We start from the raw sequence: 13,381 nt of genomic DNA on the forward strand, positions 1-13,381 counted from the left end.
TATCACATCAAACCGGCAAGATCTCAGTTTTTTAAGAAATTTGACCGGTACTTCCTACGAAACTACAGGTATCCTCTTCCACCTTCAAAAAATAAATTAGTTTACAAAATACGCTTACTTGTGTACAACTTGATGGCTCAATGGTCAGCGTGTCCGACTTACAAACTGAGGGTTGTAGGTTCAAGCCCAGCTGGAGAAACTTTTTTTTTTTTTTTTTTTTTTTTTTTTTTTTTTTTTTTTTAATTCAAATGACATGAAAACTTAAAAAAGGTGGAAAGCCGTTAATTGTTCAGAGAACAATTAGTCTCCTAGTGTTAAACAAAAAGTAGACTATACATGGCCCCTGAAACTTTAGTATCGCTATGCCTTCGAAACCATTGATCGTAGAGATGCAAAACCTTAAACAATGTCTTCTACTACTTTAAAAACGTTGATCTTCAAATTTAGATCAAGGTCAAAGGTCAAGGTCATTCCTTATTAGGGCTTTCCACCTTTCTGTGGAAAGACCTCTTGAAATGCTTATGTTTATTATTATTATTATTATTTTTCTTCCCGGACTTTTGAAACCGCAAGACTTATCGAAAAACTTTGTAGTTCATGATATTGGATATTAAAAGTTATTCCGAAAAACGACCCCCCATGTTTGAACTTTGACCCCTTTCAAAGTTATTGCCCCTTTCGCAAGAAATGCTTGTTATCGCTACTCCTTTGAAACCGTAAACCGTAGAGGTATGAAACCTTCACCAATGTCTTTGACTAATTGAGAGGACCCTGGAATCTATTCATTGCAAAAGTATTCGGTGACTCCTTCAATGAGTTATTGCCCCTGAAAGTTTTAAAGCTTACAAGAAAAATTAAAAACTTTTAAATGACAAGTGGTAAAGATATAGGACCAAGTGCATGAGATCTTATGACCGTTGACCTTGAAAATAGGTCAAGGTCAAAGGTCAAGGTCATTGGAAAAGTAGAGAAAATGTCAATTTAAGCTTAAAATTCAAATGACCTTGACCTTTGACCTTGAAATTTGATTTTGACCTTGACCTCTGACCTTGACCCTTACTCAAAAGGTCATAAAGAAATATTCATTACCTTTATCTAGATTCAGCTTCAAGTGTTAATCTCAAGTTTACCTCTCTCTCTTTTCATGACCTTGACTTTTGACCTTGATAAATGACCTTGACCTTTGACCCCATTGACCCAAAGGTCACAATCAAGCTAAAGGTCGTGGAGGTATTTACAACCATCACTCTAACTAATGCTTATAAAATACGCCCCCCCCCCCCTCTAAAAAAAAAAAAATCAACACCAACTTAGAGAAAATGTCTACAAGTCAAACGAAACAAAATATCGACATAAGATTCGTAATAAAAGGAAGAAGAGACCTGAAAGAAAGTGTCCTGAGAGTTTTAAGGTGAGTCTCTAAAGTATTTTGAAATTCTAGTGAATATCGGCAAAATCTGCATTTTTTTTCTGTCTGAAATTTAGTTATTGCTGAGCATAAAAATTAATTAAGGCTCGTATTGGCTATTTCTGCAATTATTGTTAATAACATTCGATTCTCCTGCTCTATTACGACATTTTAATACCAAGTATTCTTGCTTTCTTAGGTGTATGGAATTTATTTTAATTTTATTTAGATTTAAATATGAATCGGCTGAAATTCGCAAATAGCGATTTTTCATATCAAATAAATTTCCACGCAATTTAGATAGGTTAAATCAATTGCATATACCCCGCTTTATACAGTATAGTATAGAAAAAATGTCCATGACTCATTTACTGTTTTTCCGGGATTTTGAATTTCCTCTGCAACTGACCACGTGTATTACTTTCGCTTTTACGACTCTGTATATGCTAAGTGTCATTGCTTCACTGCAAATGTGTCCCATAATTATTCTAATCATTTTCCTACATACAATATCACATCAAACCGGCAAGATCTCAGTTTTTTAAGAAATTTGACCGGTACTTTCCTACGAAACTACAGGTATCCTCTTCCACCTTCAAAAAATAAATTAGTTTACAAAATACGCTTACTTGTGTACAACTTGATGGCTCAATGGTCAGCGTGTCCGACTTACAAACTGAGGGTTGTAGGTTCAAGCCCAGCTGGAGAAACTTTTTTTTTTTTTTTTTTTTTTTTTTTTTTTTTTTTTTAATTCAAATGACATGAAAACTTAAAAAAGGTGGAAAGCCGTTAATTGTTCAGAGAACAATTAGTCTCCTAGTGTTAAACAAAAAGTAGACTATACATGGCCCCTGAAACTTTAGTATCGCTATGCCTTCGAAACCATTGATCGTAGAGATGCAAAACCTTAAACAATGTCTTCTACTACTTTAAAAACGTTGATCTTCAAATTTAGATCAAGGTCAAAGGTCAAGGTCATTCCTTATTAGGGCTTTCCACCTTTCTGTGGAAAGACCTCTTGAAATGCTTATGTTTATTATTATTATTATTATTTTTCTTCCCGGACTTTTGAAACCGCAAGACTTATCGAAAAACTTTGTAGTTCATGATATTGGATATTAAAAGTTATTCCGAAAAACGACCCCCATGTTTGAACTTTGACCCCTTTCAAAGTTATTGCCCCTTTCGCAAGAAATGCTTGTTATCGCTACTCCTTTGAAACCGTAAACCGTAGAGGTATGAAACCTTCACCAATGTCTTTGACTAATTGAGAGGACCCTGGAATCTATTCATTGCAAAAGTATTCGGTGACTCCTTCAATGAGTTATTGCCCCTGAAAGTTTTAAAGCTTACAAGAAAAATTAAAAACTTTTAAATGACAAGTGGTAAAGATATAGGACCAAGTGCATGAGATCTTATGACCGTTGACCTTGAAAATAGGTCAAGGTCAAAGGTCAAGGTCATTGGAAAAGTAGAGAAAATGTCAATTTAAGCTTAAAATTCAAATGACCTTGACCTTTGACCTTGAAATTTGATTTTGACCTTGACCTCTGACCTTGACCCTTACTCAAAAGGTCATAAAGAAATATTCATTACCTTTATCTAGATTCAGCTTCAAGTGTTAATCTCAAGTTTACATCTCTCTCTTTTCATGACCTTGACTTTTGACCTTGATAAATGACCTTGACCTTTGACCCCATTGACCCAAAGGTCACAATCAAGCTAAAGGTCGTGGAGGTATTTACAACCATCACTCTAACTAATGCTTATAAAATACGCCCCCCCCCCCTCTAAAAAAAAAAATCAACACCAACTTAGAGAAAATGTCTACAAGTCAAACGAAACAAAATATCGACATAAGATTCGTAATAAAAGGAAGAAGAGACCTGAAAGAAAGTGTCCTGAGAGTTTTAAGGTGAGTCTCTAAAGTATTTTGAAATTCTAGTGAATATCGGCAAAATCTGCATTTTTTTTCTGTCTGAAATTTAGTTATTGCTGAGCATAAAAATTAATTAAGGCTCGTATTGGCTATTTCTGCAATTATTGTTAATAACATTCGATTCTCCTGCTCTATTACGACATTTTAATACCAAGTATTCTTGCTTTCTTAGGTGTATGGAATTTATTTTAATTTTATTTAGATTTAAATATGAATCGGCTGAAATTCGCAAATAGCGATTTTTCATATCAAATAAATTTCCACGCAATTTAGATAGGTTAAATCAATTGCATATACCCCGCTTTATACAGTATAGTATAGAAAAAATGTCCATGACTCATTTACTGTTTTTCCGGGATTTTGAATTTCCTCTGCAACTGACCACGTGTATTACTTTCGCTTTTACGACTCTGTATATGCTAAGTGTCATTGCTTCACTGCAAATGTGTCCCATAATTATTCTAATCATTTTCCTACATACAATATCACATCAAACCGGCAAGATCTCAGTTTTTTAAGAAATTTGACCGGTACTTTCCTACGAAACTACAGGTATCCTCTTCCACCTTCAAAAAATAAATTAGTTTACAAAATACGCTTACTTGTGTACAACTTGATGGCTCAATGGTCAGCGTGTCCGACTTACAAACTGAGGGTTGTAGGTTCAAGCCCAGCTGGAGAAACTTTTTTTTTTCATTTTTTTTTTTTTTTTTTTTTTTAATTCAAATGACATGAAAACTTAAAAAAGGTGGAAAGCCGTTAATTGTTCAGAGAACAATTAGTCTCCTAGTGTTAAACAAAAAGTAGACTATACATGGCCCCTGAAACTTTAGTATCGCTATGCCTTCGAAACCATTGATCGTAGAGATGCAAAACCTTAAACAATGTCTTCTACTACTTTAAAAACGTTGATCTTCAAATTTAGATCAAGGTCAAAGGTCAAGGTCATTCCTTATTAGGGCTTTCCACCTTTCTGTGGAAAGACCTCTTGAAATGCTTATGTTTATTATTATTATTATTATTTTTCTTCCCGGACTTTTGAAACCGCAAGACTTATCGAAAAACTTTGTAGTTCATGATATTGGATATTAAAAGTTATTCCGAAAAACGACCCCCCATGTTTGAACTTTGACCCCTTTCAAAGTTATTGCCCCTTTCGCAAGAAATGCTTGTTATCGCTACTCCTTTGAAACCGTAAACCGTAGAGGTATGAAACCTTCACCAATGTCTTTGACTAATTGAGAGGACCCTGGAATCTATTCATTGCAAAAGTATTCGGTGACTCCTTCAATGAGTTATTGCCCCTGAAAGTTTTAAAGCTTACAAGAAAAATTAAAAACTTTTAAATGACAAGTGGTAAAGATATAGGACCAAGTGCATGAGATCTTATGACCGTTGACCTTGAAAATAGGTCAAGGTCAAAGGTCAAGGTCATTGGAAAAGTAGAGAAAATGTCAATTTAAGCTTAAAATTCAAATGACCTTGACCTTTGACCTTGAAATTTGATTTTGACCTTGACCTCTGACCTTGACCCTTACTCAAAAGGTCATAAAGAAATATTCATTACCTTTATCTAGATTCAGCTTCAAGTGTTAATCTCAAGTTTACCTCTCTCTCTTTTCATGACCTTGACTTTTGACCTTGATAAATGACCTTGACCTTTGACCCCATTGACCCAAAGGTCACAATCAAGCTAAAGGTCGTGGAGGTATTTACAACCATCACTCTAACTAATGCTTATAAAATACGCCCCCCCCCCCCCCCTCTAAAAAAAAAAAAATCAACACCAACTTAGAGAAAATGTCTACAAGTCAAACGAAACAAAATATCGACATAAGATTCGTAATAAAAGGAAGAAGAGACCTGAAAGAAAGTGTCCTGAGAGTTTTAAGGTGAGTCTCTAAAGTATTTTGAAATTCTAGTGAATATCGGCAAAATCTGCATTTTTTTTCTGTCTGAAATTTAGTTATTGCTGAGCATAAAAATTAATTAAGGCTCGTATTGGCTATTTCTGCAATTATTGTTAATAACATTCGATTCTCCTGCTCTATTACGACATTTTAATACCAAGTATTCTTGCTTTCTTAGGTGTATGGAATTTATTTTAATTTTATTTAGATTTAAATATGAATCGGCTGAAATTCGCAAATAGCGATTTTTCATATCAAATAAATTTCCACGCAATTTAGATAGGTTAAATCAATTGCATATACCCCGCTTTATACAGTATAGTATAGAAAAAATGTCCATGACTCATTTACTGTTTTTCCGGGATTTTGAATTTCCTCTGCAACTGACCACGTGTATTACTTTCGCTTTTACGACTCTGTATATGCTAAGTGTCATTGCTTCACTGCAAATGTGTCCCATAATTATTCTAATCATTTTCCTACATACAATATCACATCAAACCGGCAAGATCTCAGTTTTTTAAGAAATTTGACCGGTACTTTCCTACGAAACTACAGGTATCCTCTTCCACCTTCAAAAAATAAATTAGTTTACAAAATACGCTTACTTGTGTACAACTTGATGGCTCAATGGTCAGCGTGTCCGACTTACAAACTGAGGGTTGTAGGTTCAAGCCCAGCTGGAGAAACTTTTTTTTTTTTTTTTTTTTTTTTTTTTTTTTTTTTTTAATTCAAATGACATGAAAACTTAAAAAAGGTGGAAAGCCGTTAATTGTTCAGAGAACAATTAGTCTCCTAGTGTTAAACAAAAAGTAGACTATACATGGCCCCTGAAACTTTAGTATCGCTATGCCTTCGAAACCATTGATCGTAGAGATGCAAAACCTTAAACAATGTCTTCTACTACTTTAAAAACGTTGATCTTCAAATTTAGATCAAGGTCAAAGGTCAAGGTCATTCCTTATTAGGGCTTTCCACCTTTCTGTGGAAAGACCTCTTGAAATGCTTATGTTTATTATTATTATTATTATTTTTCTTCCCGGACTTTTGAAACCGCAAGACTTATCGAAAAACTTTGTAGTTCATGATATTGGATATTAAAAGTTATTCCGAAAAACGACCCCCCATGTTTGAACTTTGACCCCTTTCAAAGTTATTGCCCCTTTCGCAAGAAATGCTTGTTATCGCTACTCCTTTGAAACCGTAAACCGTAGAGGTATGAAACCTTCACCAATGTCTTTGACTAATTGAGAGGACCCTGGAATCTATTCATTGCAAAAGGGGACTCTTCAATGAGTTATTGCCCCTGAAAGTTTTAAAGCTTACAAGAAAAATTAAAAACTTTTAAATGACAAGTGGTAAAGATATAGGACCAAGTGCATGAGATCTTATGACCGTTGACCTTGAAAATAGGTCAAGGTCAAAGGTCAAGGTCATTGGAAAAGTAGAGAAAATGTCAATTTAAGCTTAAAATTCAAATGACCTTGACCTTTGACCTTGAAATTTGATTTTGACCTTGACCTCTGACCTTGACCCTTACTCAAAAGGTCATAAAGAAATATTCATTACCTTTATCTAGATTCAGCTTCAAGTGTTAATCTCAAGTTTACCTCTCTCTCTTTTCATGACCTTGACTTTTGACCTTGATAAATGACCTTGACCTTTGACCCCATTGACCCAAAGGTCACAATCAAGCTAAAGGTCGTGGAGGTATTTACAACCATCACTCTAACTAATGCTTATAAAATACGCCCCCCCCCCCCGCTAAAAAAAAAAAAATCAACACCAACTTAGAGAAAAGGTCTACAAGTCAAACGAAACAAAATATCGACATAAGATTCGTAATAAAAGGAAGAAGAGACCTGAAAGAAAGTGTCCTGAGAGTTTTAAGGTGAGTCTCTAAAGTATTTTGAAATTCTAGTGAATATCGGCAAAATCTGCATTTTTTTTCTGTCTGAAATTTAGTTATTGCTGAGCATAAAAATTAATTAAGGCTCGTATTGGCTATTTCTGCAATTATTGTTAATAACATTCGATTCTCCTGCTCTATTACGACATTTTAATACCAAGTATTCTTGCTTTCTTAGGTGTATGGAATTTATTTTAATTTTATTTAGATTTAAATATGAATCGGCTGAAATTCGCAAATAGCGATTTTTCATATCAAATAAATTTCCACGCAATTTAGATAGGTTAAATCAATTGCATATACCCCGCTTTATACAGTATAGTATAGAAAAAATGTCCATGACTCATTTACTGTTTTTCCGGGATTTTGAATTTCCTCTGCAACTGACCACGTGTATTACTTTCGCTTTTACGACTTGCTAAGTGTCATTGCTTCACTGCAAATGTGTCCCATAATTATTCTAATCATTTTCCTACAACAATATCACCAAACCGGTGATCTCAGTTTTTTAAAACGAAACTTTTTACAGGACCTTCAAAAAATAAATTAGTTTACAAAATACGCTTACTTGTGTACAACTTGATGGCTTGTCCGACTTACAAACTGAGGGTTGTAGGTTCAAGCCCTCCTGGAGAAACTTTTTTTTCATTTTTTTTTTTTTTTCTTTTTTTAATTCAAATGACATGAAAACTTAAAAAAGGTGGAAAAATTGTTCAGAGAACAATTAGTTCCTTCTGAAACTTTAGTATCGCTATGCCTTCGAAACCATTTGATCGTAATGCAAAACCTTAAACAATGTCTTCTACTACTTTAAAAACGTTGATCTTCAAATTCATTATTCAAGGTCAAAGGTCAAGGTCATTCCTTATTAGGGCTTTCCACCTTTCTGTGGAAAGACCTCTTGAAATGCTTATGTTTATTATTATTATTATTATTTTTCTTCCCGGACTTTTGAAACCGCAAGACTTATCGAAAAACTTTGTAGTTCATGATATTGGATATTAAAAGTTATTCCGAAAAACGACCCCCCATGTTTGAACTTTGACCCCTTTCAAAGTTATTGCCCCTTTCGCAAGAAATGCTTGTTATCGCTACTCCTTTGAAACCGTAAACCGTAGAGGTATGAAACCTTCACCAATGTCTTTGACTAATTGAGAGGACCCTGGAATCTATTCATTGCAAAAGTATTCGGTGACTCCTTCAATGAGTTATTGCCCCTGAAAGTTTTAAAGCTTACAAGAAAAATTAAAAACTTTTAAATGACAAGTGGTAAAGATATAGGACCAAGTGCATGAGATCTTATGACCGTTGACCTTGAAAATAGGTCAAGGTCAAAGGTCAAGGTCATTGGAAAAGTAGAGAAAATGTCAATTTAAGCTTAAAATTCAAATGACCTTGACCTTTGACCTTGAAATTTGATTTTGACCTTGACCTCTGACCTTGACCCTTACTCAAAAGGTCATAAAGAAATATTCATTACCTTTATCTAGATTCAGCTTCAAGTGTTAATCTCAAGTTTACCTCTCTCTCTTTTCATGACCTTGACTTTTGACCTTGATAAATGACCTTGACCTTTGACCCCATTGACCCAAAGGTCACAATCAAGCTAAAGGTCGTGGAGGTATTTACAACCATCACTCTAACTAATGCTTATAAAATACGCCCCCCCCCCCCCTCTAAAAAAAAAAATCAACACCAACTTAGAGAAAATGTCTACAAGTCAAACGAAACAAAATATCGACATAAGATTCGTAATAAAAGGAAGAAGAGACCTGAAAGAAAGTGTCCTGAGAGTTTTAAGGTGAGTCTCTAAAGTATTTTGAAATTCTAGTGAATATCGGCAAAATCTGCATTTTTTTTTCTGTCTGAAATTTAGTTATTGCTGAGCATAAAAATTAATTAAGGCTCGTATTGGCTATTTCTGCAATTATTGTTAATAACATTCGATTCTCCTGCTCTATTACGACATTTTAATACCAAGTATTCTTGCTTTCTTAGGTGTATGGAATTTATTTTAATTTTATTTAGATTTAAATATGAATCGGCTGAAATTCGCAAATAGCGATTTTTCATATCAAATAAATTTCCACGCAATTTAGATAGGTTAAATCAATTGCATATACCCCGCTTTATACAGTATAGTATAGAAAAAATGTCCATGACTCATTTACTGTTTTTCCGGGATTTTGAATTTCCTCTGCAACTGACCACGTGTATTACTTTCGCTTTTACGACTCTGTATATGCTAAGTGTCATTGCTTCACTGCAAATGTGTCCCATAATTATTCTAATCATTTTCCTACATACAATATCACATCAAACCGGCAAGATCTCAGTTTTTTAAGAAATTTGACCGGTACTTTCCTACGAAACTACAGGTATCCTCTTCCACCTTCAAAAAATAAATTAGTTTACAAAATACGCTTACTTGTGTACAACTTGATGGCTCAATGGTCAGCGTGTCCGACTTACAAACTGAGGGTTGTAGGTTCAAGCCCAGCTGGAGAAACTTTTTTTTTTCATTTTTTTTTTTTTTTTTTTTTTTTAATTCAAATGACATGAAAACTTAAAAAAGGTGGAAAGCCGTTAATTGTTCAGAGAACAATTAGTCTCCTAGTGTTAAACAAAAAGTAGACTATACATGGCCCCTGAAACTTTAGTATCGCTATGCCTTCGAAACCATTGATCGTAGAGATGCAAAACCTTAAACAATGTCTTCTACTACTTTAAAAACGTTGATCTTCAAATTTAGATCAAGGTCAAAGGTCAAGGTCATTCCTTATTAGGGCTTTCCACCTTTCTGTGGAAAGACCTCTTGAAATGCTTATGTTTATTATTATTATTATTATTTTTCTTCCCGGACTTTTGAAACCGCAAGACTTATCGAAAAACTTTGTAGTTCATGATATTGGATATTAAAAGTTATTCCGAAAAACGACCCCCCATGTTTGAACTTTGACCCCTTTCAAAGTTATTGCCCCTTTCGCAAGAAATGCTTGTTATCGCTACTCCTTTGAAACCGTAAACCGTAGAGGTATGAAACCTTCACCAATGTCTTTGACTAATTGAGAGGACCCTGGAATCTATTCATTGCAAAAGTATTCGGTGACTCCTTCAATGAGTTATTGCCCCTGAAAGTTTTAAAGCTTACAAGAAAAATTAAAAACTTTTAAATGACAAGTGGTAAAGATATAGGACCAAGTGCATGAGATCTTATGACCGTTGACCTTGAAAATAGGTCAAGGTCAAAGGTCAAGGTCATTGGAAAAGTAGAGAAAATGTCAATTTAAGCTTAAAATTCAAATGACCTTGACCTTTGACCTTGAAATTTGATTTTGACCTTGACCTCTGACCTTGACCCTTACTCAAAAGGTCATAAAGAAATATTCATTACCTTTATCTAGATTCAGCTTCAAGTGTTAATCTCAAGTTTACCTCTCTCTCTTTTCATGACCTTGACTTTTGACCTTGATAAATGACCTTGACCTTTGACCCCATTGACCCAAAGGTCACAATCAAGCTAAAGGTCGTGGAGGTATTTACAACCATCACTCTAACTAATGCTTATAAAATACCCCCCCCCCCCCCCTCTAAAAAAAAAAAAAAATCAACACCAACTTAGAGAAAATGTCTACAAGTCAAACGAAACAAAATATCGACATAAGATTCGTAATAAAAGGAAGAAGAGACCTGAAAGAAAGTGTCCTGAGAGTTTTAAGGTGAGTCTCTAAAGTATTTTGAAATTCTAGTGAATATCGGCAAAATCTGCATTTTTTTTCTGTCTGAAATTTAGTTATTGCTGAGCATAAAAATTAATTAAGGCTCGTATTGGCTATTTCTGCAATTATTGTTAATAACATTCGATTCTCCTGCTCTATTACGACATTTTAATACCAAGTATTCTTGCTTTCTTAGGTGTATGGAATTTATTTTAATTTTATTTAGATTTAAATATGAATCGGCTGAAATTCGCAAATAGCGATTTTTCATATCAAATAAATTTCCACGCAATTTAGATAGGTTAAATCAATTGCATATACCCCGCTTTATACAGTATAGTATAGAAAAAATGTCCATGACTCATTTACTGTTTTTCCGGGATTTTGAATTTCCTCTGCAACTGACCACGTGTATTACTTTCGCTTTTACGACTCTGTATATGCTAAGTGTCATTGCTTCACTGCAAATGTGTCCCATAATTATTCTAATCATTTTCCTACATACAATATCACATCAAACCGGCAAGATCTCAGTTTTTTAAGAAATTTGACCGGTACTTTCCTACGAAACTACAGGTATCCTCTTCCACCTTCAAAAAATAAATTAGTTTACAAAATTACTTGTGTACAACTTGATGGCTCAATGGTCAGCGTGTCCGACTTACAAACTGAGGGTTGTAGGTTCAAGCCCAGCTGGAGAAACTTTTTTTTTTCATTTTTTTTTTTTTTTTTTTTTTTTTTAATTCAAATGACATGAAAACTTAAAAAAGGTGGAAAGCCGTTAATTGTTCAGAGAACAATTAGTCTCCTAGTGTTAAACAAAAAGTAGACTATACATGGCCCCTGAAACTTTAGTATCGCTATGCCTTCGAAACCATTGATCGTAGAGATGCAAAACCTTAAACAATGTCTTCTACTACTTTAAAAACGTTGATCTTCAAATTTAGATCAAGGTCAAAGGTCAAGGTCATTCCTTATTAGGGCTTTCCACCTTTCTGTGGAAAGACCTCTTGAAATGCTTATGTTTATTATTATTATTATTATTTTTCTTCCCGGACTTTTGAAACCGCAAGACTTATCGAAAAACTTTGTAGTTCATGATATTGGATATTAAAAGTTATTCCGTTCCGAAAAACGACCCCCCATGTTTGAACTTTGACCCCTTTCAAAGTTATTGCCCCTTTCGCAAGAAATGCTTGTTATCGCTACTCCTTTGAAACCGTAAACCGTAGAGGTATGAAACCTTCACCAATGTCTTTGACTAATTGAGAGGACCCTGGAATCTATTCATTGCAAAAGTATTCGGTGACTCCTTCAATGAGTTATTGCCCCTGAAAGTTTTAAAGCTTACAAGAAAAATTAAAAACTTTTAAATGACAAGTGGTAAAGATATAGGACCAAGTGCATGAGATCTTATGACCGTTGACCTTGAAAATAGGTCAAGGTCAAAGGTCAAGGTCATTGGAAAAGTAGAGAAAATGTCAATTTAAGCTTAAAATTCAAATGACCTTGACCTTTGACCTTGAAATTTGATTTTGACCTTGACCTCTGACCTTGACCCTTACTCAAAAGGTCATAAAGAAATATTCATTACCTTTATCTAGATTCAGCTTCAAGTGTTAATCTCAAGTTTACCTCTCTCTCTCTTTTCATGACCTTGACTTTTGACCTTGATAAATGACCTTGACCTTTGACCCCATTGACCCAAAGGTCACAATCAAGCTAAAGGTCGTGGAGGTATTTACAACCATCACTCTAACAAATGCTTATAATATAACCCCCCCCCCTCTAAAAAAAAAAATCAACACCAACTTAGAGAAAATGTCTACAAGTCAAACGAAACAAAATATCGACATAAGATTCGTAATAAAAGGAAGAAGAGACCTGAAAGAAAGTGTCCTGAGAGTTTTAAGGTGAGTCTCTAAAGTATTTTGAAATTCTAGTGAATATCGGCAAAATCTGCATTTTTTTTCTGTCTGAAATTTAGTTATTGCTGAGCATAAAAATTAATTAAGGCTCGTATTGGCTATTTCTGCAATTATTGTTAATATCATTCGATTCTCCTGCTCTATTACGACATTTTAATACCAAGTATTCTTGCTTTCTTAATTTTATTTAGATTTAAATATGAATCGGCTGAAATTCGGAAATAGCGATTTTTCATATCAAATAAATTTCCACGCAATTTAGATAGGTTAAATCAATTGCATATACCCCGCTTTATACAGTATAGTATAGAAAAAATGTCCATGACTCATTTACTGTTTTTCCGGGATTTTGAATTTCCTCTGCAACTGACCACGTGTATTACTTTCGCTTTTACGACTCTGTATATGCTAAGTGTCATTGCTTCACTGCAAATGTGTCCCATAATTATTCTAATCATTTTCCTACATACAATATCACATCAAACCGGCAAGATCTCAGTTTTTTAAGAAATTTGACCGGTACTTTCCTACGAAACTACAGGTTGTTCAGAGAACAATTAGTCTCCTA

General features: G+C 34.3%; 1 long non-coding RNA gene across 3 annotated transcripts; it reads right to left on the reverse strand.

The window, feature by feature from the left end:
* Window positions 1-52: 52 nt before the first annotated feature.
* Window positions 53-11,495, reverse strand: LOC134272668 (uncharacterized). 3 transcript variants are annotated; one of them, XR_009993257.1, is made up of 4 exons: window positions 9,338-10,730; window positions 5,609-5,829; window positions 3,693-3,913; window positions 53-2,001 (listed from the first exon to the last, which is right to left on the reverse strand). It is a non-coding gene; the product is annotated as an uncharacterized LOC134272668 (long non-coding RNA). The 3 variants fall into 3 exon arrangements; XR_009993256.1 differs by lacking the exon at window positions 53-2,001 and adding an exon at window positions 11,255-11,495 and having other exon boundaries at window positions 3,054-3,913; window positions 9,338-9,558; XR_009993255.1 differs by lacking the exon at window positions 53-2,001 and having other exon boundaries at window positions 3,054-3,913.
* Window positions 11,496-13,381: the final 1,886 nt, after the last annotated feature.

The sequence above is a fragment of the Saccostrea cucullata genome, unplaced genomic scaffold (assembly GCF_032062105.1).
Source record: "Saccostrea cucullata isolate Sc308-1 unplaced genomic scaffold, CSIRO_AGI_Scuc_v1 ctg15455, whole genome shotgun sequence".
NCBI lineage: Eukaryota > Metazoa > Mollusca > Bivalvia > Ostreida > Ostreidae > Saccostrea > Saccostrea cuccullata.